At 45.9% G+C, this 5,939-nt stretch overlaps 1 pseudogene; it reads left to right on the top strand.

The window, feature by feature from the left end:
- The first annotated feature begins 215 nt into the window (after positions 1-215).
- Positions 216-4,512, top strand: LOC124674144 (annotated as a pseudogene).
- Positions 4,513-5,939: the final 1,427 nt, after the last annotated feature.

Below are 5,939 nucleotides of genomic sequence, written 5' to 3'. Positions count from 1 at the left end.
CTTTACCTTTTGATTGATTGTAATGACTGTTTGTTGTTGAACTCGTACTTCTGGTTATGTTAATAAAAATCCGTGTGCATCAATTGATGCATAGGCTGGGGCTATGCTCCCTTAACGAAAAAAATAGCTTCGATCCGTTTCTCCACATTTAGGTACATACGAGCTTAACCATTACTAGTAGGTTCTTGTGGTCTCATTTTCACGAGCCAATAGCCATGACGACCTTCACGGCGCGCCGAAGGAAGCCTGAGCTGGTGGTGCCAGCTAGGACGACGCCGCAGGAGGTGAAGTTGCTCTCCGACGTGGACAACCAGCAGGATCTGCGGCTATACGTGACCATCGTCGAGTTCTTCCGGCGCCGCGTCCCCGGAGTGCTGGGAGCAAACGGCGGCGAGCTCCATCATCAAGGCCGCCCTGGCGGAGGCGCTTGTGTGTACTACTACCCTGTCGCCGGCCGCCGGCGGGAGATCCCCGGAGGAAACAAGCTGGTGGTGGACTGCACGGCGGAAGGTGTGGTGTTCGTGGAAGCGCACGCTGACGTGCGGCTGGTGGAGCTCGGGGTGCCGCTGGAGCCACCGTACCCCTGCGTCGACGAGCTCCTGTGCGACGTCGGAGATGTTAGAGCAGTGGTTGGCAAGCCGTTTCTCTACTTGCAGGTATGTGTAAAGTGGGTCCATTATAAAATGCAGTTCTAACTAATTGAAGCAAATTATATGGCCTGCTAGGATAGCCCCGGTCGATGCACACATCCTCTCTTTTTTTGAGAGAAAACCACCACGGCAATTTTATTAGAAATTAAATCACAATTACATCGTCTAGTAGTTTGCTCACTATACAGCTAGGAGGCTCATCGATCCAGTTACAAGAACTTTTAGATTCAAAACAAAACCCAACTACATTTATTTATGGTGGACAATGTTTAAACTCGACTTTCCCTATAGCCGCTACAGATGAGAAGATAGCAGCTGAAGAACTCCACCAGAAATTTTCTCCATTGCAAGCATTCACCACTTCCAAGCATCCGATTTTGCTTGAACCGCATCAAAACCCAAACCTGCTACCAGGAAGACCATTGCATATGGCATATGAATATATGATCCCGTTATGCCTATGGTAAAAATAAAAATGATCTGTTAATTTCATCATCATAAGTCTCTAAACTAGAGAAGCCAAGTATCCCAGCTATTTTCGGTTAGCCAGCCGTTCCACGTGCGGGGTGAAAATAGGCTAATCTTTTTTTCCGTCGCCTCGGTGATGTTAGCCAGCCGTTCCACCAGATTCCACTGATTCGGCGGAACCGGTGAATTCAGCTTATTAGGGATATATTCTCTATGGAGGAACAAGTTGGGTCTATTTTTTCTCCGCAACCAAACATAAGAATTACATCTAGGCATGGATGGTTTTTACATTTCAATTGATTCCAGTACCAAACACACCCTAAGAGAAGCACTGTATGCCATTTATTTCCGATTAACGCTCTTCTAAAATCGATATTCAGATGTCTAACGGAAAGTACATCAGCAACCAAAACCCGTTTTCGGTGCACTATTGTATAAAGGGAGCGATATTGCTACGCTAGGTGTATCCACTAGCATGGCATCCTCCCAGAAGAAAATCTTCTGGCCATTACCTATGGTGAAGGATCATCGTTCAACAAAATTCTATTTGACTCACATCAATCCTTTCCAAAATGGTGAAATAATAGGTATTTTTCTTGCGTAGAAATTCCTGCTACACACCCTCTGTCAATAATTTCAAAAGCCACTTGCTTAATAAATATTTATTCTTTATTCCGAGGACCTCAACCTCTAACCACCATTGGTCTTTCAAAAGGAAAATGATATTCAATTTGGTCAAACAATACTTTCATTTTAGCTATTCATTCTTCTAAAAAGAGCGAGAACGAAAAAATCCTCTCTTTAGGCATATCTAAAAATGATAACACAAACATCGGGACAACTTAGAATATAACTAATACGCACTAGCCTATCTCGGTATGGGAGAAGCTTGCTTTTCCACCACTGTAGCTTTTATCTCCATAATGGATATCGAAGCACAAATATATAAAGGAAGGGAGCCGACTTCAGAACCGAAGTTTGTTTGTACCGATCCTCCATTTCCTTAGCCTATTCAAAAAAATCACTCTTGCGAAAGTTAATTTTCAATCCAGATAATTTTTTAATAAAGATACAAAGTATCAACATCATGTTCACAACGAGAATAGTACCATTAGGGTACCAGAGTACTGAAACTACTCTCACATCAAAATGACGAAGGAGACCTCCTATTTGACCATCCTTTTTTGCTCGTGCAATAAGGATATCTAGCATACCACATGCTATAGAAACAGAGAAAGAGGATCACATTGGCATAGCCCCTTTCTAGTCTGGAAATGATGGCCAGTGTTATCATTGACCCATATTTCCGTTGATCCTACCTGAACAAATTGTGTGATAATTTCACTCCATTTGTGTGAGCTTTTATACGCAAAGTTTGTTGTAAAAATGACCATTTAATCTTATTATATTGGCATCCCCTTTTCTTTTGGAAATAATTTCTTATGAGAAAGAGGATCACATTGGCACAACCCCTTTCTCATTTGGAAATAACAGCAGATTTCATCATTCTTCTGTATTCCCACCGATCCACCTTGAACAAATTTTGCTTTGATTTCACACCATTCATATGAAAAACCTTTGATACACAATGGCTTTTGCAAAAAAAGACCATTTAAATTTATCATATAATTTTTTTAAATGATTTTTTAAAACACCATATGTTTTCTTCCTATCTATATCTATACCTACTAATAAAGGAAGGAAGGTTTCTCCCAAAAAATTTCGTCCGTTTTTTCATTACCCCTATTTTTGTGTGGAAATTACGGCAGCTGCCACCGCAAAACTGAAAAAACGATCGCTGGATTCCTCCGGCGCTCGCCTGGGCCTGACCCAATTTTCCTAGCACGAACCCTACATCTGGATCGCTTCAATAAATCCGCACGGACGCCACGCCTAATGCCTCCTCTAGCCGCCATCTTCCGCGACTTCCTGTCCTCGGTTCCTCACGACCTCGGACTTGCGAGTACCGATCAATTCCATGGTGCTAACTGACGTTGAGGACGAAGGGCTTCGAGCCTTCGATGGCAGGGTACCAGAGTAAAGAAACCGCAAGGTAGATGAATCAGGCATCTCCCCAGTCTCCATGTTGCTCCGCCAATGGTTAAGAGGAGAAAAGACAAGGTCCATGGCAAGAGTTGGGGGAAAGATGACATTCAATCTCCCAATTGCTAGACGAAATTCAAACTACTTCAGATGATAGTTCCACAGAAAGAAAAAATAGATCGAAGCGGGCGATTTGAGGTTTCATCGCCTTCCATTGAAGAATCTTTGATCGTGGAGTCGTGGGTCGCACTCCTCAACTCGCTCAGGGCAAGGCCGCAGGGGTCCTCCTACACCCGATCTGTCGATGATGGTCGAGCAGCAGCCCCTGAAGCCAGCTTCAGTCAACTGCGCTCGCCGAGGACACCGGGGGCCTTCAGGAAGTTCTCATCTAGCAGTACTTTTGCTCTGCTCGGGGCAGATTGATTATTGTGTTCCATCAAAGGCGTGCTACTAGCGATACGACAGTTGTGAACATTGATCGTGAAGATCTACGTACAGCCACCCTTAGGGAGACTAAGGAGCAGCGGCCAGATGAAGAGATCAGCCCGAACTGCCCAGATTCTTGTACTAGATTGCCCCACGTGCATATGGGGCTCTTTCTGAATTTTTGGTTGCACATGATTATGAACAAGACCAAAACGTGAGTCTGATTCTGTGGTGTTCTACATAATTTTTTTCGCCGCCCCAACCAAAATCGGCAGCGAGAGAGCAGCGTGAGCACGCCCACCCCTGCAGCGATTCCCTGCGTAATCTGCCGCCATTCCTGCTCGCCGGCGCTGGCTTCACGCCGCCGCCGTCCCGCTCGGGGGAGAGGTGGTCCAGGCAGCAGGGGAGTGTGAGCCGCATCACCCCCGATCTGGGGAATCTCGGTCTCCCGGCGCCGCCCGGTCCTCCATGTCGAGCACGCCCAGCGCAGCCCCTTGCCCGGCACTTCCAGGAATGTTTTCGTTGTCTCGATCACCGCAATAGATGCGTTGGTGACTGAAGTTTAATTGGCTGGGTTCTTTCAGTACAACAACAGAAAAATATCACTCTGATGTTCGATTATTGGCTGGTTGATGATGCGCGGATTTACTTCTGCTTTATACGTATTGAAAATTAGCTGTCATTAAACTAATTTGGTTTTTTTTTCAGATTTTAAGAGAGCTGGGAGATAAGATATGAGTGAGCCGGACCGAATTTGGGCTATTGTATGCCGAGATTTGAGAAGATAAATAGAGATTCTGCTGGGCATTATGACAAGTTGTTGCTGTTTGACCACATGCTTATTCTTGAGGGCCTAGAGATTGAGCCAAGGTGTGAGATTCAATTTCTTGCTCGTGCTTGCTACACTGCATTAGAGATCAGAGAGTAGAGAGAGATTTATTTTGTTTGGTTGTGTTTTCGGCATAGGAGAGAAGAGTGGACCCTGTTATTTTGTTGCGTGTAAAATTTTCAGTAAATGAGTGTATATGTGTATCAAAAATGAAATTTTGAGACTCATAGTATGTCAACACATTATATGATTTTTTTTTAAAAGTGTGTGGATTATTATTGTGTTACATCAGTGAAATATATAGTGTCATTTAAAGAGCCCCCCGTATCAATACAAACAGAATAGAATTTATGTTGAAGAACTATATGAGTGGATATATGCATAGACCTATTTCTGCCACTCATTATATATTGGAGGAGAAAAATAGGAAAATGCCAAACTAAGGCTAGGGTTACGGTGCTGAGCTACCTATATTGTCGGGCAGCATTGTATGGATGTTTTTAGTTAGTACTAAAATTTTGGAACCATTACCAAAATATTATGTGTATACTAATTATAAAGTCGTTTGAATTCATATACTAAAAAATGGTACCCACCATCTTACCGGTCTGCGGTATTACAAGTCGGTGCGGTGATCGACTTACACAATAATCTTATTAGGTATGATTACGTCGGTCATGAATAGGGAAAATCTAACCATCATCAACGATGGTGGAAAAGAGAAGGTGTCAATACGGATTATTAGATAGAGTGGGTTTCAATATTTCTTTCTCCCAGTGCAACGCACGGGCCCTTTCTTAGTCTATACCTACCTAATAATAAAGGAGCTAAGGTTTCTGCCAAAATTTTCGTCCAACTTTTTGTTGGACCGTTTTGCCCTCCCACCAAAACCCATATAATACACTGTGCCACGGTACCGATTCGGTTTTGGATTTTTTTTCCTTTTGACTCATCTAGCCGAAGCCCGAAGCCAAGCAGAGAAGAACGGCGGGCGGGCCCCTGGCGCGCGCATCGCGCCGCCGGCTAGCTCTACTCCTGCGCGACTCCCGCCGCCGGCCAGGCTCTTGAAGAACTCCTTTGGACAGGCTCCCGACGCCAACGACTCTTCTGCGCGTCTCCCGCCGCCGGCCAGGCCCTCGCCGAACGGTGGAGAAGCTGCGACCAGTCGACCACGTTTGTCGCCAAGCCGCGCGCTGGTGGGGCGGATCGAGAACAGCCGACCACGTTCTTCGCCAAGCCGCGATCTGGTGGAGCGGATCGAGCGGATGCGGCGGCGTTGACCTGCGGGTGGGCGCGAGAGGAGCTCTACGGGCGTGAGACGTGCGTTGAGTGGGCAAGGCACGCGAGCTGGAGCCGGGGCGGGGGTCGAGCGAGGTGGGCGTGTGGCTGTGCCTCGGTTGGTCTCGATGCGTGGCCTGAGCGAAGATTGGTGGCGTTGACGAGCTTTGACCATGATTTTGTCCGCCTGTTCTTCACGGAAATCGACAACTGCCGACAGCGCCCTTCCCTCGACCTTGCTGCTC

Source organism: Lolium rigidum, chromosome 7 (genome assembly GCF_022539505.1).
Source record: "Lolium rigidum isolate FL_2022 chromosome 7, APGP_CSIRO_Lrig_0.1, whole genome shotgun sequence".
NCBI classification, from domain to species: domain Eukaryota; kingdom Viridiplantae; phylum Streptophyta; class Magnoliopsida; order Poales; family Poaceae; genus Lolium; species Lolium rigidum.
The sequence above is the reverse complement of the archived record's forward strand: the minus strand, read 5'-3'. Positions and strand labels throughout refer to the sequence as shown.